This window comes from Zeus faber (genome assembly GCF_960531495.2).
Source record: "Zeus faber genome assembly, chromosome: 16".
NCBI classification, from domain to species: domain Eukaryota; kingdom Metazoa; phylum Chordata; class Actinopteri; order Zeiformes; family Zeidae; genus Zeus; species Zeus faber.
Window position 1 is genome coordinate 3463208 of NC_137202.1, and position 25812 is coordinate 3489019.

Sequence of the window (25812 nt, forward strand, 5' to 3'; positions counted from 1 at the left end):
CACACGTATTCATTTTTTAATTAATTTTTTTATTTTTTATATATATATGTGTGTGTTATATGTATATTCAGTTTGTATTTACTGTGTGTATATATATACTGTATGTATGCATATGTATGTGTATATATGTATGTATCAGTGACGTGCAGTGAGGGTTGGGGTTGGGGAGGCACTGACTCACATGTCAGATTTACAAACATACAATAGGATGCCAATAGGATAGGATGAGAGAATAGGAGCGAATAGGATGCTGAAAACCATTTTAAAACACCAGTGCCACTGTCCATTCGCCTTTCCTTCTGGACGAAGATCTCCGTGACTTTGTTGTAAAAGTCCTCTTGTTGTCCTCTGGCTCCTTTGAGTTTTAAAAGTCTCTCTGCCTCAATTGAGATAACTGCCAGTGAAGAAAGTCGTCCTTGGTCAGTCCGATTTCGACTGTATGTTTTGATCCTTTTCAATGCAGAAAACGACCTTTCCACAGACGCCGTTGTTGCAGGTATAGTGAGCACAAGCTGACTTCTTGCTTTGACTGAAAGTCCAGCTTTGAAAAATGTCTTAGTTTAGAAATCAAATCCTCCATTTTGAGGGCGAGAAATGCCAGCTTGTCGCTAAGCTCTACAACGTCGCACAGCACACTTCTTGTGTTTACTTTTTGCACACGGGTTAGAGTTGACCGTGACCTGGCTGGTGGCAGGCTATCAGGCCGCCTTCCTTGAGGCAGAGGTACTGCCTGCCTCAAGGCAAGCATTTTCCCTGTGGATTTATGTCATATCAATAAGATGTAAATATTACACACATACGTGAAATATATGACTGAACACCATGGAAAAGAAGACGTATACTTTTATTACATAAAAGTGTCCTCAACCATCATATTGGAAACATACACAGAAATGGGAACAAGCACGCGCCATTTGCACGCGCTCAATCCAGTTTGTGAGTGATTGCTCAATCTGGAGGGAGGCTCGGCTGTCCATGCCTCACCTCTCGTCTCCGAAGGAGACTCCGTTTATTTAAGCAGGACATACAGAATTTTCTGCGATTTTTACTAAAAAAATGGTTAAAATACATTAAGAACCACACCAAAATCATAGTCCAGAGGACAAATATTAATACTTGTGTTATTTTACTATTTCGTTTCTTTTTCCTCTCATGATGACAGGGGAGGCACAGCCTCACCTGCCTCCCCTGACTGCTCGTCACTGGTATGTATATGTATGTGTGTGAATGTATGTATATATGTATGTGTATATACAACATATATATTTGTATATGTGTCTGTATATATATACACTACTCACAAAAAGTTAGGGATATTCGGCTTTCGGGTGAAATTTCAAATGAAGATAAAATGCACTATAACCTTTACAGGTGAACTTAATTTGACCTTCTCTAAACTCTTGAATGCACATGTCCAACTGTTCAATGTTTCAGTACTTTTTGCACAACTTGCTGTTCTCTAACAAGGAGCTGAACGGCAAAATTCACAACAGGTGTTTGATCCATGAATCGACCAATACATTTCCTGGTTCAATTCGAATTGGTATTTAAACAGTCCTCTTCATCATGCTGTTCACATTTTGACATGAGACCAAGACGACACCTAACAACTGATCAACAGTACCTCGCCATTGCGAGGCTTCAAACAGGATGTTCTCAGAGGGAAGTGGCCACTGAGCTTAGAGTGTCACAGAGTGTCATCAGCAGGTTGCAACAGAGATACAGAGACTGGAAGAGTCACAGAAAGGCACAGAAGTGGACGTCCTTTGGCCACATCCCACACTGATGACCGCTTCATTGTGAACAGTGCCTGCGGAACCGGATGATGAATGCCACATAACTCCAGGCACATTTAAGGGAGGTGAGAGGCACCCAAGTGTCATGTCAGACCAATCCAAACCGTTTACATCAGTGTGGTCTGCGTGCTAGACGACCTGCAAGGGTACCTGACCACACCACCAGGCACAGCCATCATCGTCTTGCACGGGCCAGGAAGCATTGACGCTGAACGAGGGACCAGTGGCCTCAGTGCTGTTCTCTGATGAAAGTCGATTCACGTTGAGCAGAAATGATGGCCGCCAACGATGTTGGAGACATCAAGGAGGGCGCTATTCAATCAGCCAGTGTTGTCACCAGACGAGCCTTTGGTGATGGTGGTGGTGCTACAGTGTGGGCAGGTGTGTCTAGTCAATACAGAACTGCCCTACACTTTGTGAATGGTACAGTGACAAGCCCATACTACCTGAATAACATCATTAATCCAGTCATTGTGCCCCTGCATGAACAACACAGGCCTCATTTCATCTTCATGGACGACAATGCTCCAGCTCATGGAGGTGGCATCATTAGGGAACGGCTGCTGGAGACTGGGGTTCCTCAAATGGAATCACCTGCACTTTCTCCAGACTTGAATCCCACAGAAAACCTATGGGATCAGCTGAGTCGCCGTGTAGAGGCTCGTAACTCTGTACCCAAGAACCTCAATGACCTGAGGGCCGCCCTTCAAGAAGAGTGGGGGGCCATGCCTCAGCAGACAATAAGTCAACTTGTGAACATCATGAGACGTCGTTGTCAAGCTGTAATTGATGCTCAAGGGCACATGACAAGTTATTGAGACATTGACATTTTTTGTTGTGGTAAACCCACCACTGTTGTTGGCTTTTGTTTCAATAAATTGTTTGAGATGAGGAAATCACCATTGCATGCTTCGACTTAAATGCCCTACTTTCATGATATAATATCACTGTAGCCTGAACTTTTTACATTTTTCATAAATTTCACCCAAAAGCCAAATATCCCTAACTTTTTGTGAGTAATGTGTGTGTGTGTGTATATATATATATATATATATATATATATATATGTGTGTGTGTGTGTATATATATGTATGTATGTCTGTGTTTATATACATATGTGTGTGTGTCCTACTTCATTGTGTCTTTGTCTCAATATTAGTGTTTGTTACCTTGCAATATAAAGAGCCTTCATGTCCCGTAAACCTTTGAGGATTTCATTATTAAGACACTTTTAGACACAATGTTTTTAGTTTGTTGCTAATGTAACTGAAAAGCTGATGTAAAAGTAACAATTTGTTGTAAACAGAAAAGAGAAAGCAAAGGGACACAGTATCTTGGAAAAGTCAGAACAAAATAAAATAATATTGATTGAGAAAAGTATATTAAAATAATAATAACAATAATAATAATGATGAAAATAATAAATCAAACAAAGTAAATGAAGCCAACCATAAAAACACAAACAGTTTCAATTCCTGTTACACGTTCATGTAAGTAAACGTGTTCCACATTCTGAAGTCATGTTGCTGTTTTCTGTTTGTGTCCACAACAACACAAATGGAAAATCATAGGCTACGTTGTCAAAGTGTTGTGAAGAGATTGCAAAGCAACCCCGCATTATAAGCGCAACCATGCTGCTGCGCCCTAAACAGAGCGTAGCAGACAAACAGGTTTGATTTACCAACATCAACAAAGCGCGATGGAATCACCGTGGAAAGGCTTGCGTTGCAACCGGTTCAACTGGCACCGTCGCAGCGACAGCCACACATGTGTCCTACACAACCCACCAGAACTGTAAATTAAATTAAAACATCAACCCTTTATTTCGGTCTGATATCATTCAGGAATGACTGTTTCATCTTGTTTGCATTTTAACTATATCTCACTGATGCACTGAGCTACCGTGGCTACGGGCCCCCGAGGCCCAACCGGAGTTAAACGTAACGGCCCCCCAGTCAATATCCCAATCTCTTTGCGTGTAAATGATTAACACGTCTCGCTTGAGTTTGGATGTCCATTTAAGCTTATTGTGCGTAATCACCGGGTGTCATGACATTTCACTGCATATATGTATGACCGTATGTATATGTATGAGACAAATAATCTCTTGAATCTTGAATCTTGAAGTGGAAATAGATACAATAATATGTTTACAATTCCCAGAATTCCATTCAAAACCAGAATTTCTCTTTTTTCATAATCTGGGTTTAACCAGGCAAACAATGATCTCCAAAGTGGCTGGTTTATCAAATTCACCACGGCTGCCATTCACTTCTTTGCAGGCGGACCCCGCCACCAACAATGAAAAGCGCATTTAGCGGAGTACATGCACAATGGGAATACATCGAATGTCTGTTTTCTTATAAAGTTCCAGCGAAATAAATATGGGATGAACCTCAAATGTGGGATTTTTTTTTTTTCTTAACAAAATTATCTTCACGGATTACAACTTTAAAGACTGCAAATTGGACGAAATAAAAATGGACAGGATATTGCCATTTGACGAATCGTGGTTTCTTATCAAGTGCCAGCGAGATCAACACGCAATAAACAGCAAACGTCGAATTTTTAACCCAATCTCACGCATACCGCTTTAAATCTCCCCGACTTTTTAAAACAAGGATGTTGTTGAAAACACAATATACACGACGTTGTACCTGTGGCCACACCCTGAAACACAGCCATGACATCAACGCATTCATATGCGAAACATATCGTTCCATCGTCACGTTGAACACATGCGGACGCGAACATGTGCATTGGGATTGTGCGCCCGCGCGCGCCCCTCCTGGCCTCGAGCCTCCAGCTCCATTTCAGTGACTCAGCGCGCGCCGCGCACGCGCACAAACGCACGCACCGCCCGCGCGTCGCTCCGCAGCGCAGCTGAGTCGCCGCTGGTTCCTCCCGCTGAGCGGTGCGTGCTCCTCCCGCTGAGCGGTGCGTGCTCCTCCCGCTGAGCGGTTTGGGAAATTGATCTTTTGGAAGAAAAAAAAAAATAATAATTTGGAAAAAATAAAGCAAATCAATAAATACATCAGGGGGGGGGGGGGGGGGGGGGGCGATCGAACCGTGCGCGCGTCCATCCGCCCCGTGGCTCCGACCCGCCTCATCCCACTGACGCCGGAGGGAGGACGCTGACAGACAGACGGACAGACAGACAGACAGACAGACGGACAGACGGACCGACCGCCCCGGGAGTGGATTACATTTTTATTCCTAATTTTTTTTCATTTTTTCCCTCTTCCCGGAAACTGCCTTCACCCCAGCGCACAGCACCAGGTTGGTTTGCAGATGCGCCTCCGTGTGATCCGCCGATGCACCTTGCAGCGGCTGCGGCAGCGGCAGCGCGTCGACATTGTCTTATTGTCGCCTCCCCATGTATTTGTCGATTGTTTTGTTGATTTGTTTACTTACCGCTGTGCATCTTCTCCGTGCGGACCGTCCACCGCGGGCCCGGCTCGTCCGTTTACAAACCACTTGATGGGAATAACACGGAGCCACCTGCTGATTAAATGATAAATGTCCCCGGTTCTGTTTTCCATGTCCGCAATTTATCCCCAGGTCCCTGTGGTTCCAACCGTCCTCCGAATACTCCGATGGGAGTTTGTCTGCAGTGGGACCCTGAACTAAAATGTTGCCATGCACTGGGGAATGACATGAACGACAATTCTAGTTTATTGTTCCAGTGTCAGGCGGTGGGCAGAAGATCCACTGGACACTTGGTCATAGTCCCATGAACCCTGGCTCCCAAAGTGCCCTGCCCCTCTAGGCAGCCATATGTTATTATGTTAGTGTTTATCATTTCACTGGCGGCATTACACCATCAAACGCCATTAACGGTCACTGCAAAAGGAATTAAACGAGGCTGACGAGGAATACGCTGCCTATGATGTAGGCACCATCTTACAGGTGTGTGCGTGCTTGTGCGCGCACGGTCAGCTTTGAGCTCTTTAAACCCCTTGTTCTTGTTGAATTGGCACCAGCATCTGTGGCCATTACCCCAAAGTGCGAGGAAACTGCTGAGCCTACCGGTGGCTCCTTTCTTCCCCAGTTCCATCCGTGAGGATTTTAGAGGAGCAGGCCTGTCATTTTCCATTTTTCATTGTTTGTTTATTCGTTTGTTTAATATCCCATTTCGACTACCCCCGTCGCTTTGCTCCAGTCACCATATTGTTTCCATTTCCATTGTTGTCAGTCTTACTTTGGAAGAAACTTTAGGGCTTTTATTGCTGACTCGCCCAGTTATCCATCATTATTCTCCTGGATTTGATGGAAGATGAAACCATATGTGTGTGTGTGTGTGCTTGTTACATCACTGCAGCCTTTGGTGATGTTCTTTGCCACTGTTGTGAAATACTCAGGGCTTCTTGCCGTGATAAGAAGCCTCATTGTCTGGCTGCTATCGGCACACACTTGGAGATAACACGATGCATGTAGTCCGTGTAACTAATCCTGCCTCCTCACATGGGATTACTGCTTGTATTTGGGCTTTTCTCTCGCACACCCAGCGTGCCCACAATAAGCTAGTGAAACACTGGTGCTTTTCTACACCCCTCTGAGGAAGACATGACCGCCTCCCTCCCTGTGGGCAAACCGGGGCTCTGATTTGCATTTGATACTCAAACTTGATCGAAAAGAGGCAAAGTTGAATTGGTTTTAATCTACAGCAGCAGTCGAATAATAATAATAAATATAGCTGCAGGCAGCACTGCACAGGGTCCAGGTTAGTCGTGTTAGTTACGAATTACAGTTTTAGGAGAATACAATCATATGTTATGGCAAGAAAGCTGGCTTTATAACCAAGCCATCTGCATTTTGCTGTAAACCAGGGCTTGTCGTTGTTGTAACTCACTGAGGTGCGTGTTGGACAGAGCTGTTCTCTCAGAGTCTGATATATGATCCAGACTGTGACGTGAGTTGTGGACGGTGGTGTAGCGGTGATCCACTGTGTTTTCCTCTCCCCTCCGCTCGAACAGTTGATAAACTGCTTGTATTTTGGGAGTTAGTGGCTTATATTCCCTTGTGTGCCATGTCGCGTAATGATGAACCAGGGACGGAATGACAAAGTGACTATTATCTGTGACCAATGTGTACTCTGCAGAGTTTTCTCAGGACCATTTGGTGCTGTGTCGGGCAACGACGACGCAGCAACGAAATGACGTAGTGACGACTTTCTGTGACCAATTACTGTTTTACGATTTCTGGTGACACGCAGCATTACTACTAACACGAGTTACAATTTTCCAACTTCCCTTGGATTGCGCTATCGACTCCTGCTGTCCGTCGTCTCGACCCGTGCAGATCCTGTGCGAACCAACTGTTGCAGACCGAGTCTACGCCCCGCACCTTGGCCCATGCAAATGCCCCCCAAAGCCACAATCTGCCCCAATATAACAAATTGAATGATGATGTCACAAAGCACTTTGCTCCACAAAATCATCGCGCTCCACCACACTACCGGAAATGGCAGAGGTTGGTGTATCGTTGATACCCCAACGTTTTACAACCGTCGGTAGTTATGCAATACTTTTTCCCTAATTCCTGCTTCAAATATTGATTGATGTGCCACACTTGGACCGCAAGATGTTTGAAATGCCCCGGATCCAACACACCTCATTCATGTCCGTGGGTTCGGCTGTTGCTGTGCGTCAGACACTTTTAGCCGGAAAAATGCCAAGGAGAAAAATAATAATAAAAATCTGAACAAAAACAATGAGGTTTCAGCCCTGCAGGCTGGACCCCTGTTAATAAGATACAAACGTCTTCTGAGTCTGCACTTGGCATCTTCATTCTAAGTCTGAAGGCAATGTTTATCTTTATTTGTTAGTTGAATAATACAACATTGAGCTCCAATGTGCATAGATGGATGGGTGGATGGATGATAGATAGATAGATGGATACTTTATTCATCCCCAGAGGGAAACTTAATTGTCAGAGAAGCTCATATCAAAGTCGGCGATAAGAATAAAACAATAATAAAACATAATAATTAAGCAAGCAATTATAACAAGGAAATGGCAATATATGGAAAAATGTGCGAATACACAATAAATCTAATGATAAACAACCTAAAATAACATTAAAATGAAAAAAATAGAAATACGTATGAAAATAACCCAAAAAGATAAATGGGGGGAAAAAATGTCATATACAATAACTAATCAAATAAACCAGAAACGGTGAACCAGAAAGATTAAACCAAATATATACGAGACAATAAATACAATACAATACACCTAATGATAAACATGAAATATAAGCCTTGAAGTATGACAAAATTACATATTACAATTTTAACTCTACAATTTTAAACAGTTAAATTCAAGAGCCAATATCAGATTACAATTTAAGTTTTTAAATTTTTTTTTTATGTAAAAAATATTTAAACGATGACCTTAACTGTAATGTTACATTTGATATCCAAATAAAACTTACGATTAAGAGGGGGGGCAAAAATAAATTAAATTTTTCCTAGAGTCATATTAAGGAATTATGGATCAGTTCCTTCTCATCGTTTTTCATTAATTAGATCACAAATTAAGGGTGCACCAATTTATTGGCCGCACATCGGTATCGGCTGATATTCGCCTCGCTGACTGCCATTGACCTATCGACAAATAAGATGACATTCACCGATGGCAGTGGCCATTGTTTATCCAGTGTTTCCCACACATAGACTTTACTTGAATTAGTGCACATAATTGGTTTTAATGTGTGAACGCAAATGTCCGAATCATTTGGAGCGGACGTTACCTGGACTTTTCTCTGATAAACTGTTGATTGTAACAGATTTTAACATTCATCTGTTGCCATCCCATCAAAACCCGTGGTCGACGAGTTTTTATGCCTTCTGCACTGTTTTAATCCTATTCGTGCAGTGTCTGGTCCAACTCATCAGAAGACACACTAGATCTTGTTTTATCATCTGGGTTCTCTGTTTCCAACCTTGTAATTGTGGATACTGGTGTCTCTGATCATTTTTGGTTGTCTTTGAATCCACATTGCCTAGACCAACCCCCCCACAGCCCCACTCCCTCGTTAGATTTATGCACTTAGCTGCAGCCACATATTTCTCAAACACATTCACACTCACTTACCTCGGATGTAAGATGTTCTTCCTTCCTGCAACGACACGGAGAAGCTCGTCACTCTCTTCGACTCATCCTGCTCTGATGCCCCAAGGCTGACACACGCTTTAGTACCCCCTGGCTAAATGACTCCACCCGTGCCCTTAGAAGAGCCTGTCAAATAGACAAATTCCAGGTCTCATATGAAATCTTAAAATATTGTTTAAAGCTTTGCCGAAGCTGTTATGACAGAGGTGCAATATCATGCTGGACTAATTAGCAAAGATACCCACAAACCCACAATACTGTTCAACACAATTAATTCGATCTTAAATCTTTCTGCTGCTGTTGCTACCTACGCGTCCACTACTGAAACCTGTGAGTAATTTATGAATTTCTTTGACAGAATTGTCAACATAAGATCTCACATCTCACCCCCAGACTCTGATCCCTCTGAGCCAAGGGTTTAGTGAGGAGGGTAAGGGGGGCGGGGCACAATAGAACATGGGGTCTGGGCATCCACCCCCAGAAAAAAAAATTGCCATTTAAATCCTACTTCCTGCATTTCTAGACATTCATGCATTAGGAAACGCGGCCGCCCCCTGCCAATATGGCAGCCGCCAGTGGCGTAACATGATGGTGATAGGCCCAGTTGCAAATATTTTTTTGAACCCTCCCCTCCCTGTGCACACACGCACCCAGCCCCGCTGTAGCCATTCTGCCGCTCTGCGTAATCTCTCTGGGGTTGGTAAGGGAGTCTCTGTTACGCATGTTCCATTACCCATGGTTCTTCTTTTGTTTCGTTTAATGAGGAACTGAGTAAAATAAAATAGACTACATGTAAAACAAACAAAAACACTCTTTTTATTTGGAGGGACTGGGCAAGGTCCTTGCGTGCAAATGTGGCATGCACCCCATCGCTGCCGTGCTGGTTGAGGGTGCCCCATCACTTGCGCGCCGATGGGAAAGGCCTCGAGCGGCCCACTGGGCCCCGGTGCAGCTGCAACGGTTGCACGATCGGTAGCTATGCCCCTGAAGGCCGCATTGATGCACAGGATTCAACCGCGAGGCAATGGAACGAACAAAACGTAGCCTGGTTACAGCTGTAATTGGGTTTTATTCTACTGAGTGGTGTGAAAAATGTCTGACACATCCTTTGTTTTAGGTTAACCTTTGCAAAGCAGTTACTTACTGTAGGTCAGCCGCCACTTCCAGAGACTCTCGTATCGAGGGTTTGTGTGGGGATTTGGGGAGGCAGTGGACCAAACCACTGTGAGGCATATGAGGGGGGACGCAATCTTTTGAAACTTAAAATCGCATTGTTTTGCATCTATAATTGGCACCAAGGCTTTCAATGCATATAATTATATCATTCAAAATGATATAGTTATGTTTCTAATGATATATTGAAGGCAACAACTCCGCCGTCCCCCCCCGTAACTTCCATCCCCACTCTGAGCCACATCATCTAGTCAGCCTCCTCCAGCAGTTTCAACCAGTGTCTTCCTTTCAGCTATCTGACAGGTCTCACATAGGAACCCCACCTACTGTCTCTTAGACAACATACTGTCTTGCCTTTTCAAGGAAGTTTTTGCCACAATCTGCCCCCTTATTTTGGCTATAATTGATAGCTCTTTAAGAAATGGAGTCATCCCTTCCAGGCTTAAACATGCAATTGCGCAACCCCTACTGAAGAAACCAGGCCTAGACCCCAATTAACTCAAAAACTACAGATCCATCTTAAAGATACCATTTATTTATACGGTTTTGGGGGAAAAAGATGTCTTCTCCCGCACTTGAACACATTCAACATTTTGGACAAATGTCCAGTCGGGTTTTAGAGAACTGCATGTCACAGAATACGCTCTGCTGAAGGTGCATAACAACATCCTTCGCTCTGTCGATTCCATGTTTTGTGCTATTTTAGTCCCGCTCGATCTCAGTGCCGCATTTGACACTATCGACCATGATGTTCCTTTTAAACACCTGGAGGGCAAAGCCGGTCTGCTAGGAAAGAGGGAGAGGGGGAGAGAGAGGGAGGGAGAGAGAAATCCAATTAATAGTAACTATTTTTCTTGTAACCATCAACAAATTATGCAGTATATAACACTGGTCTGTGGTAAACAAGTGTTCAAGAGATACTTCAAATAGGAACAATAGCGGATCCGGGCGAATGTCTGTTGCCAGAATCTTCTCAATTTCTTCTTTGAGGTTTTTCCAAAATGCCTGTACTTTCGGGCAGTCCCAAAATAGGAGTATGGTCCCTGGCCATAACACAGTTTCTCCAGCATTTGTTGGTAGAATTGTTATTAAAGACCCAGGCTGTCAGCAGGGTCCCAAAGAACCTCATTTTAACAGTCCAATCAAATTCCTTCCATAGCTGGTTCCACACTCCCCTGTAACATCTACAACATGTTTTCCCAGGTGTCATCGTCATCATTTTTTGGTTGATGCAGGGTGTTCCAACAAATGCATCATTTATATATTGTTTTTTTTCTCTTTTAATATTATCCCAGTCTGTATCTGTGTCTATTTGTAGAATTCTATATAGGTCACTTGGGGCTAAGGCAAACTTGTCTTGGAGTTGTGAAATAGATTTTAATATATTCCCAGCATTATCACACATGGATGGGAGAAACTCTTCATGTCCTACTATGATCATGACCCATGATGGAGCTCCCTTTAGTTGCTTTTGGACTGAAGTCCATTACTTCAACGTGTGTTTGATCCATACATTATTCATTTTTTTCCGAGACTGTTGACTAAAAAATAGATGAGTAGATAGTGATATTCCTGTCCAATAGAAACCCATCTGGTCCCCAAAAACTTGGCAGCCCAGGCCGCCATTGCTCAGTGCTGGGCCGCCCAGTAATAAAGTTTTAGTTTGGGTACACCCAGACTCCGTTTCAGAGTTTCTGTTCCAAAAAATTGATGCCGGTCAAGGTGTCCTGGGAGATTTCAATTTCCCGGACAAATGGGCGAGATTCTGTTCAAATACTATCAAAAAATGCTGTGCTTATTGAGCTTAAAATCAATTGATAAGCAGTCTAACTAGAGAATGACATCAGCAAGCCATGTCTCCCGGCAATTGCACCGTGCAGTACTCCAGACTAGTCCTCCGTCTAACGGGTCGGATCTCTAGCCTGCCAGGTATTACAACTGTACAGCATTCTAAAGATCGCTTAGGCTAGGTAGCAAATCGACTCACTCAGCTACTGTCTCCTTCCTGAAATCTCCCCTGTTTCAGCCCTGAATTACACCCACTCAGTAACCCTACAAACTAAAGGATGTAACTTAAAAGGCCACTCCAGTTAACGACAGCTCTATTCTAGTGAGTGCCAGTTGGTGTGGTTGCTGGGTTTTCATTTAACAAGAAGTATACTTTTGTCCTAAGGAGATGTTTCTATATGGGGGCTAGGCTAACCATTTAGATCCTACAATGCGCTCCTCCTAACTTTTTGCCATCTACACGAAGGGTACTTAGGAGACTTGTTTCTCTAAACTAAAATAATAACTAAAACTGATACTTTAAATGCAGGTAAAGTATTTATTGAAGCGTTGCAAAGGGGTAATTAATCTTTACATGATACAGACAAATCGTAATAATTGGTGTAGATATGATCAAAAAATGAATCTGATTAAAATGGGTAAAAAGAAAAGAATCAAAACGTACCCTGCTTTCCCTATCCTATTCTAATTTAGCCTAATTTCAATTGGGAGCCAGCCAAAGGATCTGATCAGGAACCTCCAAACTGGCTTTTCCTCCAGAACAGCCCAACTCCCAGTACAAGGAGCCCAGGCCTCACTACAGCTGAACAACCACTGCTCGCTGCGGTATTGAAGTGTCCTAATATTCCAGAGAAGGGTTGAAGTGACAAAGTCCCAGACTTCAAGTTGCCTCTTGATCCAGTGTTGTAATCCTCTTTTGCTTCTTGTCTTGCCTTCTCCGGAGCAAAGAATCCCAATGTATTCTGCTCTCCTCTTTTTATAACTTCTGCCAATTTCTCTCTTTTACCAACACGTGATGGGTGATTCAAGCTTCTTTGGAAAACAGCTTCCTTGCAGACGTTACTTGTTGATCTTGTCTTTTCTGTGCGTCTGCAAAGACAACCTGTTTTGATGTTGTTTTTTTGTCCCACACCCCTGTGTGTTCTCCGATGTTTTAGGGTTCTCCTAAAATCCAGGTCAGCCCACATAAAGCCCCAGATTACATGTAGAATTATATTTTACTGGAAATACATTAACTATTTTTTTCAGACTTCCGCAGTGTACATATACATCTTTTCTTTATCTCAGTTTTTTCCTAATTCTAACACCTCATCATTACATTAATCACAACATTTCTTTCTCACATTAAACCATTTGCTTAACATGGGTACATCATTACATTACATTGCATTTAGCAGACGCTTTTATCCAAAGCGACTTACAATTGTTCAAACACCGACGGACGCAGCCATCAGGAGCAATTAGGGGTTAAGTGTCTTGCTCAAGGACACTACAGCCTGCTAGCAGGAGGAGCCTGGGATCGAACCAGCAACCTTTAGATTACTAGACGACCAGCTCTACCTCTATAATTTAATTATTATTAAAGATTATTATTATTTTAGGACATCTTTCTTTATTGATTCATTTCATTTATCCTCTTCTTCTACCTCCCCAAGTATGGCCAATTCCATCAGCTGATGCGGTAGCTCCCGCTCCAGAACCCTGGCCGTCCCCTCTCCCGGGTGCTGATTATGGTGTGCCTTCTTCCACAGGAAGTGCCTTCTTCTCCTTCTTGCAGTCCTGTCTAGGGTCTCTCCAGAGACGACGCCTCCATCCTTTGCTCATCAGCCCCTTTGGTTGTACCATATCCTCCTTCCTTAGCGGCTGCTTATCCCTCGGGGTCCAAGGTATAAGGTGCATCAGGGCAGTGGGAAGCCCATACTCCGGGTCTTGCCGACAAGAGGTTCAATGTTTTTTTTAATTGAATATTCAAAATAAAATCTCTCAGTCCCGTCAATTAACACCATTTTAAAAATAAATAAATAAATAAAAGTTACCAATATTACTCCTTGAAATCAAGTAATTTCCGTTTGTGAACAATAAGTAACAAGTGCAGCCGCTTTAATTAACATTTAACTAAAATAAAAAATTTAAAATCCAAAACAAAAAGAATATGGCAGGTAGGTTAAAATTTATGATAAAGTTTGTGGTCCGTCTTCATCAGGACATCCCATCGACATATTTTTAACAATGAATATTTACTATCTGCTTGGGTCGGAACTTAAATATCCCCAAAAAAAACACCAAACTATGGATGTATGTGTCCCAACAACACATCATCTTTCTGTTTCTCCTCAGTGTTCTAGACATGATTGCTTAGAGGCGAAGCTTTCAGAGCAGCTTTCGATCGTCCAAACTGATTGGCTTCCCGTTGCATCTTGCCGAGCGTGGAAATGAACAGATCTGACTTTTTTTAATCAAAATGATCCACCCAGCAATAATTCAAATTGTGCTTGGAGGGAAATGTTTTCGCCAGACATTATGGCCGGAGCGATTTAAATATGTCAGACTTGTTAAAACTGGCAATTACGGGATAACAGAAACTTTGTTTATTTTCAACCAGATTCTTGGTCTCCTGTTTTGCCAGAGAAATATTGTTATTCATTTTGCTAAAAACTTCAATGTGGATTATGTTACTAGGACAGGAAGGAATTGAAATTAGAAAACTTCATCCTGCCAAAAAATGACAGCGGCAGCAAATTTCATCAGTCAGATCCTTTTTCATTTCTTTAATACATTTCTCCTCATTTGAGGACAAAATTGTGTAGTTTTATGTGTAAGAACTACACCAAGATATCTGAACCCCTGCTTGGATCTTCTGAAAGAGACCCGGTCATCTAGTTGGTAAATGCCAGTCCCCGGCTATCTTCATGGCTTCGGATTTGTTTGTATTTACCTTGTACCCTGACCCTGCACTATACTCATGAAGGCTATGTGAAAGGGCGGGGACAGAGGTAATGGGGTTTTATAACAAAAATAATATATCATCTGTGAAAAGTGCTAATTAGTGTTGATCATTTCCTTCATCAGATGTATGTATGAGGGGATTAGTTCTTATTCATTCAGCCAGTGGTTCAATGCTGTGTGCAAACAAGGAGGGTGATAAAGAGTCTCTCTGGCCTGTAACATGTCCCAGAGGGAAACATTTTGAGCAAAGCCCATTTAGCAAAACTCTAGATCTGGGGTTTTTAGAAAATATTTTAATCCAATAAACAAATGTACAATTACAGCCCATGTAGCTGAAAGTCTGTTCTAAAAGGTCCGGTCGACCCTGTCAAATGCCTTCTCAGCATCTAAGCCGAGGAGCATTGAGGGAGTGTCCTCTTTGCTGCAACTGATTTTTAAGTTCCTTGTTGGTTAATAATAAAAACCTGGATGATCAGGCTTGTCAAGTTTATTGGTATGTTTTTGTATTCTATTTGCTACAATGGAGGTCGAGATTTTAAGATCTATGCAGAGGAGGCTGATTGGGCGGTAAGACATGTATTGAGTTGGGTCATTATTGTCTTTATGAATTACACTTATTACTGCGTCCGACCATGACCCAGGCTGTTATGATATAGCTTTAGTGGTTGACTGTGCTCAATGTATTTTAGGCGTGGGTGTGGTTTAGGCAGGCGGTAGGAGGCACGGTCATAGCTGATGTCACACTCGGGGGCGGCATTGTCCCATAGTCAATATCAGTTGCACCTGTGTGGCTTTTTGCCGCCTTTTGTTTTTGAGCCGGATCGGTCGCCAGGAGGAAGACGCCGGAGGTGAGACATTTTTGGGGGGGAAAAAAAAGACTGAGAAAACGGGGTTTATGTGACACACCCACCCCACCGCGAATTGTCACTGTATGTACACATTTTGAACTGAGCATCCACAACAAAGCACGGGCTGGCAGACTGGACCGACGGAATTGCACCGGAGGGGTAGCCAGAAGAGTTGCCAGATAGGAATGGTCACATTCGTCAACTAAAGTTTAGGTCACATGTCTCACGTCTCATGTAACATGTAGGGAAAGGCACTCGGTGAAGGGCTTGCTGGCCTTAGATATTTAGGATTTACCATGAGCCAGGTTTAGCAGGTTTAGCAGTGTAACAAGGGGGGCTCGTCCGAGATATGAACCCGGGACCTTTAACACTGAGCAGGTGTTAGAGGTCCTGTCTCACGGCCGTCTAAACCCAGCTCAAGTCCCTATTAGTGGGCGAACAATCCAACACTTGGTGAATTCTGCTTCACAATGATAGGAAGAGCCGACATCTAAGGATGAAAAAGTGACATCGCTATGAACGCTTGGCCGCCAGAAGCCAGTTATCCCTGTGGTAACCTTTCTGACACCTCCTGCTTAAAACCCAAAAAATCAGAAGGATCGTGAAGCCCCGCTTTCACGGTCTGTACTCATAGTGTAAATCAAGATCAAGCGAGCTTTTGCCCTTCCTGCTCCACGGGAGGTTTCAGTCCTGCCGGAGCTCGCCTTAGGACACCTGCGTTACCGTTTGACAGGTGTACCGCCCCAGTCAAACTCCCCACCTGTCACTGTCCCCGGGACGGGCTGGGCGCGACGCCAGAAGCAAGAACCCGCTCGAGGCTCGCCTCCAGGCGGATTCCCCTCTGCTAGGGCAAAGTTATAAACCCTGCATGAAACCGGGGTTTACTCATCTACCAATATTTAATAATATTCTCCAGGCAAGCCAATCTACACCTGGGGATTTATTGTTTTTAAGTCTGAGAATAATTTCTTTAAATTCTTCTTTAAAAGGAAACACCATCATATCAGCCACCGCTGTTATTCTATTCAGATTAATTGAATTAAAAGATCCAATCTTTTCTCATCTAACTCTTTACACAACTTTCTGTAATAAGTAGCAAATGTCCTCTGCAATATATTTTTGTTGGGTTGTTACATCTGGTCATTATTTGGTCATTTTGTCTTGTGCACTGCTCTGTTGGATTAGGCTTTCCACAGCTGGTAAGCCAGTAAGCAGCCTGATGTGTTACGAATGGTGTCATGATTCTCCAAATCCACGATTCGATTTGACTTTCAATTTTAAGGTCATGAATCGATTTTGGATTTTAACGTGTATTTTTTTTCAGCTATGACATTGTTAGACTATCGAGTCTAGATATGTGAGGCAGAAGCCTTGTTTCTCAATCAGTAAATTTGAGTCCAGTCACATTAAATCATTATAAATAATGTTATTTTTTGTAGTGTTCTACGTTACACTCACTAGTCCTGAAGATGTCTGTTCTAGATATCAAAAACACATCATTCACCATGTCCTTTTCTCTGAGGTGTGAGTAGTACTAGATATCCACCAAGGAAAGTCCATCCATCATTGCCAGAAGTCAAGAGCAGTAAAGAGTAGGGGACTTTTTGGACAGAGAACCTACTTGCCCTGGGAGCCTATCCATAGTTTGTTTGTTTAAAGATTTAAAGATGCTATGTTCTTAAAGAAATATGTACCGTCTTCGTTTGGGGTGTATAGATTGAGCATTGTTATTTTAGTACCTCCAATAATCCCTATTACCGTCACGTATTGACCTGGGTTATCATCAATTATTTTTTTTGTGGTTAATGTACACTGATTTTATTGAACAGGATGGCGACTCCCCTTTTCCTCCCATTTTTTTAAATATGCTCTACAGTATCTGCTTGAGCCACGCCTCCTCATTTTAGTTTTAAATGTTATTTTTCTAGCAAATAGGTCTCCTGGATTATTGCTGTATGGCAATGCAGTTTTTTAAGTTGACTAAATATATTTTTTTCTAATTAGGCTCAGTTTTAGGGCCTCTTTTTATTCTCATTATACATGCTTCCCCTTGACTCTATCGTTTAGAAACACGGTACAATATTCTGTATCACTGTTATGCGGATGACACACAGTTTAACCTACCAGTTACACCTGACAGCCTGCTCACTGAATAACCTCTTTAACTGCCTAGTTGACATCAAATGCTGGATGGCGAGGAAGTTCCTTCAACTAAATTAAAATAAAATGTAAGTCATAATATTTGGCCCTCCTCGCTCCGTCACTAGCCTAAGCAGTGTGCTTGGTCCCCTCTCTGCAAATTGGCAAAATTAAGTTAAAATCTTGGTGTCTTCTTTGATACCTATTTGAAGTCAGTCGTGTTGTAAAGGGCAGCCTTTTATCAGCGTAGAACCATAGCTAAATTAAAGGCGTTTTTGTCTCATAAAGAGCTGGAAACAGTTATCCGTGCTTTATTCATCCCTCCGCTGGAATACTGTAATTCCCATGGGGTTGGTCCGTTCCACCCTCTCCACTTCAAATGGGTCAAAATGCAGCTGCGAGACTTAACTGGTACAAAGAAAAGCGATCACTTCACTCCTGTTCTGGCGCACATGCACTGGTTGCCAGTAAAGTTCAGAATTTATTTTAGGATTTTAATAAAAAAAAAAAAATACGATTTGTTCGATAGCTGAACCGGACACCGATGTTTTTTCGGCGTTCCCGTGAACGCAGCATCACCTCCTGCTTGGAATGCTCCAGAGAGCCCTGTCTGTGTCTTCTGTAATCGATTTTTTGTGCTTTTATTTCTCTCGTGTTTATCTTAGTCCTGCTTTTTACTTGTACTCCTCATTCCTTTTATTCATGTAGCTCTTGTATTGTTAATAGATCTGTCTCGACTGGAAAGCACCTTGGGTCGACTCCTGTTAAAGGAGAAAGGAATTTGATTGGAATGTGTGAAAGCTTTTAGCAGCGTTCTATAACTTAGCTGCTGTCATTGTTGCTTTTTGAGTTTTCCTCTGACTGCATTTTAATATCATTTTGGGAACAAAAGTTTAGTCTAAACCAAATTCAAAGGGTTGTTCAGGGTTTATTAGGTGATGCAGAGGAAATGCATCATCGGTGCCTCGTGTCCCATCTAATCAGAATAAAGTTCAAATCCTCCCAACTTTGTCCCATCCTTGCCTTGGAGGTGGCGCCGCGTTGCTTGCCATCGCCACCTCCCATTGGAAATGAACGAGCTTCCGGCGTGAGCGTACGGTCAGTCTGAGACATTGATGAAGATTTAGATTTTCCCAGCACGCCTTGCTTATCTCGTCAATGAGCCTGTGTAATCTGTGCTAACTGCTCCAGCACCGGAGATGAAAACCCGGAAGGTCAGAGGGATTTTGGAGCGGATTATTCTTTTGGCCTGTTATAATTTATTTGTTTTTCATTCATAATTTTTTTACAAAGTTTAGTTTTTTGATTACCTGTGGACATTTCTTTAGTTGATACTTTTTTTTTTTAACTTAAGCAATTTTGCCTCTCATTTGTTATTATTATTCAATCGTTGTATTTTATTATATGCAAAAAAAACAAAAACCCCAGCAACATGATATCCCCATTATGTCTGCCACCCTGCTCTCTAAATATCAGCATCGGCCATTGAAAAACCCATTTCGATCGACCACTTGATCTAATTGTGAAACAGCGCCAAGTACCTTTGACTTAGCTTCATAATGAGCAGAGAGCAGAAGTGAAACAAGTATGTCTTCATACACAGCATAGATATTCAGTTCCCTTTCGTCCATTTTGTCGCATCATCTTACAGTGTTTTATCGCCTGTGACTGCAGAGGAGCCATTAAAATGTCAGTCATTAGCTCCAACATCTCAACAAGAAATCCACCATCTCTCTTTTTTTTTTTTTTTTTTTATGTATTATTATTGTTTTTTACGACGGGCCCCATTCTTTAAAAAACAATATTAACAACACTGTGCACAATCCATCCGGACGCCGTCTTATGGCGCAGCATTTCCAAACGTGGCTGAGCGGCATCGAGTCTGAGCATCTGCGTCGTACTGTTGTTTGATCGCAGCCCATAATGATCAAGATCCACCCACTAGCAGCTGTTGCATCGGTGCTGCATGATTTTATGATTGCGTCGTAACACAACCATACAATAATACAACAAAAACACTGACTGTGTAGTCTCTCTGACCTAATCCCACTCTCCATGGATCTTTTCTTTTTGTTCATTTCATGTCACTATGAGGGCATGAAATAAATCCTGTACTAATAGTCTATCTAGGTTATAAGTCGACCAATTGCAGAAGTTATTTATTGCGGTTGTAGATGCAGAGTTTCTTAAACTGGGGTGATGGAAACACCCCTCATTCACATTGTTTTTATTGCTAAATTTGGGTTGGTTTAAAATTCCCCCTTAAAGGACAACTTGTAGGTTGGCATCCTCAGTGAATTTATTTGTGGGGAAAGTGTGCAGCAATTTGATAACAAAAAATCAATAAAAAAAAGAAATGTAACTGTTTGTATCTTGTTTTTATTATTTATTATTTTAATATTTTTATTTATTTTGAATTACAGTTGTACATATATATATATTTTTAATGCAATTAGCCACGGTCACCTAAAAATCGCGAACTTGAACGTCACGTCACGTAGTAGAGATGGGACAGAGATACACTACAGTGAATGGCAAGAAGAAGAAGAAAAAGGGAGGAGGCGGAGCAACGTGACAGAAAAGAAGGCCCGATTTAATTTTACATTTAGATTTATTTCCGTAAAAATGAAAGAAAACACGTAACCAGGAGACTTTCCTGCTCCGTCCCACTGATTAGACTTGATGAAAAGAAGTTGTTCAACTAACATTTGGGATTTTGCAGATGTACAGTCGGTGAAATGTATTCTCCAAAATTGTGAATCTGTTTGGCTTTCTGCACATGCCAAAAGCTATTTTGACCCCCAAAATATATGAAGACATTAAAGGCAAAATATGTTCTTCCACAGGAACCTTATCACAGTTTGCATTGTAAACTATCCGTCAATTCTTTTGCCAATGCAAACAAACTGTCTGATAATATAGTATAAATTGGATTGGAATTGATGTTACATAATAAAAGTTAAAGCAGAGTTTCTCAGATTGCTCAATCTGTGAAACAATGGGGATGTTTCCCTGATTTCCCGGCACTAAGATGCTCGGTCGTATTTTCCGGTTCCAGTCGAGTCCGTGCATTTTTTTTTCCGCAAGTAAATCCTTGAAATACAGCCCAACAGCTGCCAAAAACCCCAGTAAGTGAAATAAATAAAAAATCCAGCTGTTTCCTGCTGCGCTTCAGAATCGTGCTCCATCCTTTGATAATTTCCAATTGAATCAAGGAGCGGCGGTTCAGTAATTTCTGTTACGTTTGTTACGTGTAATTTTTAATAAAGTGGGGGGGTAAACAAATTTGATGAGATAGGCAGTAGAGTGCTCTCAATTAATTCATCGTAAGCAATTTTGCTCATTTGCTAATTTATTCATGATTAGAATTACGTATGATTATATTAGAGGTCATTACATAGAAAAATTGGCGGCTCTGGTGATATTTCTGACCTCCAAATATACAACTGCCCTCAAGAATAAACCCAGTTTTCCTTAAAACAACATGTGATCTAAAGACTTTCTGAGCCAAACAACTCAAACCCAAACACTGGCCAAAAATGCTAAATATAACAATAAAAATCAAAATATACAAAATAATAGGAAAATAAAAATGACATTTACAAGTGTACAAAGTGGTGAAATATACAACAAATAACCAGTTATCTTTGCCAAATATGTAAAAAAAAAGATTTTTTTTTAATTGGCAAATATACAAAATGTTATTCTACGCACAGGATACATTCTTTTGGAAAGGTAATAGCTGGGAGATGAATGGACCATTTGGTGCTGTTTGAGGAAGTGACATGTAAACACCCAGGGTGTGTTTGCCCGGAGGGAAGCTGTGCACATTCCATGCCCGAGCGTCAGAGGTGTTTTGAAGCGGGCGGAGGGTTGGGTTTGCCAGGGAACCGGTGTGTCCTGATGAGGTGTGTTGATGAAGCAAGGCGTCCTTTGCCAAACCCAACAAAAGGCTTATTTTTTTTAGTCAGCCGCCTCGGATGTGTGTCCAGATATGTCTCTTCTGTTCCTCAAGGCGTGATATCAGGTCAGGACGCCGATCTGCATCTGATCTCCAGAAATCATCATCGAGTGTATAATTAAAATGGACTTTGTAGCAGCTGGATCTGACGGCCGCAAAACGTCTTTGTCCCATTAATGTGTTAATGTTTATTTGAATTTGCGCAACAGTTTGTTCTGGTTAAGTGACTTTTATTGGACAACGGGCCTCCCAGTTAAATTGTGCCAGAGGCAGGTTTATCTTTGGATTAATGGACGTAGGCCTCCAGGGTGACCATCACCCTTTGACAGTAGAGAAAATAGATGATCTGGACGAAGATCAGACAGAAGGAGCTGACTAGTGCTTCATGATCTTAGTCTAGGACTTCCTAGTCTAGAACTCATCAATCTGAAATTAAAGCATTTTAAAATTCTGGATTAATTAAAGTAGGATTATCTTAGTCCGGATATAGATGAAACCCCATCTGCGAAAACCACCCCTATACAGTATGTGTTTTGCGCTCAGACACTTAAAAAAACCCCAATTTTTCACTTAATGGAAAATCCTAGACGTTGATGGTGATTGATTTGGGCAGAGTCAAAGCCTCGCTGATGCACGGTGTTAACAGGACGCCCTCTGGGAGGTAACTGCAGATTATTCATCAGATTTCAGTCCTTTTTTTGTGAGTGTTCGCCAGCCTCCCCAGCGGGTTAATTGCTCAGCTGCTGCCTGCTTGCAGAGTGCAAGTATACTTTCAGTTTCACTGGCGCTGAGTTTGTGTTTTCACTTCCTCATTGTTATGGAGAAGTGGTCATTTCTCTCTGCATCCGTCCATTGACAGGCGGTCATAGTTCTGTAGCCGAAGCTGTAAACCTTCACTGCCGTTTATGACAAATTGTTTGTGTAGGGTTTCGATTTCGCCGGTCACTAAATCAGGTCTGAAGTTTACTATGAGAAACACCAGGCTGCACATGAGCTGCCTCCCCCGGAGCTGCTTTACCGTAACAGCAGAACATAAAGGTAACGCTAATAATCTCATTTACACCGTTCCAAATTATTATGCTAATTATATTTTTCTTTGATTTTCCTAAATAGTTGATGCAAATGACAGTCAGTATAATTTTCAAGTCATCAACCGTCAGGCTATAATTTGAATGTTATTGAACAAACCTCCAAATGATAGTATTTTTTTCAAAAATAAAAAACTCAAAATGCACTGTCCCAAATTATTATGCAAAACAGAGTTTCAAAACACTTTATAGGTTGTAAAGAACTGAAAATGGTAATTTGTTGAATGTGCAGCATTGGGAGGTCATATTTACTGAAATCAAAAGCTATTTCAATCAAAAACATCTTAACAGGCCAAGTTACATGTTAACATAGGACCCTTCTTTGATATCACCGTCACAATTCTTGCATCCATTGAACTTGTGAGTTTTTGGAGAGTTTCTGCTTGAATTTCTTTGCAGGATGTCAGAACAGCCTCCCAGAGCTGCTGTTTTGATGCAAACTGCCTCCCACCCTCATAGATCTTTTGCTTGAGGATGCTCCAAAGGTTCTCAATAGGGTTGAGGTCAGGGGAGGATGGAGGCCACACCATGAGTTTCTCTCCTTTTATGCCCATAGCAGCCAATGACACAGAGGTATTCTTTGCAGCATGAGATGGTGCATTGTCATGCATGAAGATGATTTTGCTGCGGGAGGTACTGTTCTTCTTTTTGTACCATGGAAGAAAGTGGTCAGTCAGAAACCTATAGGGGGCCTAAAGGGGCCGACCAGCTCTCTCCCCGTGTTTCCGGCCCAAAACATGACTCCGCCACCTCCTTGCTGACGTGGCAGCCTTGTTGGGACATGGTGGCCATCCACCAACCATCCACTACTCCATCCATCTGAACCATCCAGGGTTGCACAGCACTCATCAGTAAACAAGACTGTTTGAAAATTAGTCTTCATGTATTTCTGGACCCACTGCAACCGTTTCTGCTTGTGAGCATTGGTTAGGGGTGGCCCAATAGTAGGTTTTATGCCTCTGGAGGATCCTACACCTTGAGGTTCGCGGGACTCCAGAGGCACCAGCAGCTTCAAATACCTGTTTGCTGCTTTGTAATGGCTGCTCTCTTAATCCCATGAATTTGTCTGGCGAAACCTTCCTCATTATGCCTTTATCTGCACAAACCCAGAATTGTGGCTGCTGAATCAGCCACAAATCTCTTCACAGTACGATGATCACGCTTAAGTTTTTGTGAAATATCTAATGTTTTCATACCTTGTCCAAGGCATTGTACTATTTGACGCTTTTCGGCAGCAGAAAGATCCTTTTTCTTTCCCATATTGCTTTAAACCTGTGGCCTGCTTATTAATGTGGAACGTCCTTCTTAAGTAGTTTTCCTTTAAATGGGCTCACCTGGCAAACCAATTATCACAGGTGTCTGAGATTGATTTCAGTGATCCAAAGAGCCCTGAGACACAATACCATCCATGAGTTTAATTGAAAAACAAGAAATTTAATGTTTATGACACTTCAATCCAATTTGCATAATAATTTGGAACACTGTGTAGTTGAGAATCCTTCACGGGTCTCCGGCTCCACCTTCAAATTGAAGGGCTTTGCAGCACTTCTTCGGCTTGACGTGACAACAGCGCCATTTTGTTAATCATTCTTGTACCAATATGTTGTCTTAACAGTCTTTCTCGGTCCAATGTGCGGACCCTCACCGGGGAGGAGACACTCCCTCATCAGTTTTTCCTCTTTGTTTAAATTAAGTAAACGCACGCTGCTTTGCACAAAACTTCTCCAGGCATTGAATTCGCTTGGCGTTTGCGGCGGTTGCAACCCGACATATTTAGAAGTCGCCTACACTTCGTGGCCGTATTTTGGTGCTTTATTATGCAACCAACATTGCTTTATCCCAGTCAAGGAAAGACCCTCCGGGGGAACTTTGTGCCGGTATAAATATACAATCAACACAGTGTGTACAAATACAAAAAGAATGACGCCCTTTAAAAGGTGTTACTCGTGCATTTCACTCAAACCTTTGCGCGACTTGCATGGGACAAATTGTGTTTACTCAACATTCACATTCATGTAGATGGATGGATCATCATGAACAGATAAATGGGGTTCGGGGAAACGCTAAGGAAATAATTCTTAAGATTTATATTGGATGTTTAAAAAACCTTGGATAGCGTTGCCGGCAGATGGAGCGTCTGCAGGTGCCAGAGGAAGCCTTCGGCAGCCGTCTCTCGTCTGTTGATGAGAAGACGCAGCTGTATTGTTGTCAAAGTGCAGCATGTTTTATGTAAATCTTTGAGTCGTTTCTCGGTTCTGTCCGACGATTGCCGCTTTTTGCTGCCTTTTCGGGAAATGCTTTGGTTAACAGTTTGCGATATTTAAAAGTTAGGAATCCTGGTTGGGCTTTTCAGTCGAGCAGTGGTTCTCTGACCGTCTGTTTTTAGATGGATATTCATTTCATACTCATAACAACATCCAAGTGCCAAATAAGGGGCGGTTTCGCAGACACAGATTAGACCTAATCTTTCATTTTTAATCTGGACTAATCTAAATGGCCTTTTCCAGTCATGGTTTAAAATTGTCTCAGACTCTCCCTAGTCTTGGTTTCAAAAATCTGTTTTCCATAAAGAAGATTATAACTAATCTAGGTCTAAAGCCCCTTTCCCACTTGCACTGAAGGGTGTAAATCTACTGGAAATGTTGTGTATTGGGTCAGGTGGGAGGAGGAGCTGGTTTCGATGTTCCTTAAAAGTCGTTCCATAAATTTTCCCACTCTCAATCTAGTATCGTTTCCGTGAGTGTGTGTGAATGGAAGCAATAACATTGCTGTTAAGTTGGGGTGGAGCCCAATCCAAATAAAGCACAAGAAGTAGGTTATTACGAATTTTTATTTTGTACAAATTTTTCAAAAGTTATTTGAAAAATTTATTTATTTATTACACTTATCTATTACACTAATTTATTACACTAATCTCTGTCGCAATGTAGCTGAATGTTATTCTCCCTTGTAAGTCGC

The 25812-nt window shown here is 42.0% G+C and overlaps 1 protein-coding gene across 1 annotated transcript in view; it reads left to right on the forward strand.

The window, feature by feature from the left end:
* The first annotated feature begins 4904 nt into the window (after nucleotides 1–4904).
* The window catches only part of marchf8 (membrane-associated ring finger (C3HC4) 8), a 139405-nt gene continuing 118497 nt past the window's right edge, over nucleotides 4905–25812 (forward strand). Inside the window, exon 1 of the mRNA XM_080016262.1 lies at nucleotides 4905–5075. The gene's annotated coding sequence lies outside the window, so the exon portion shown is untranslated. The remainder of the gene's footprint in view (nucleotides 5076–25812) is intronic.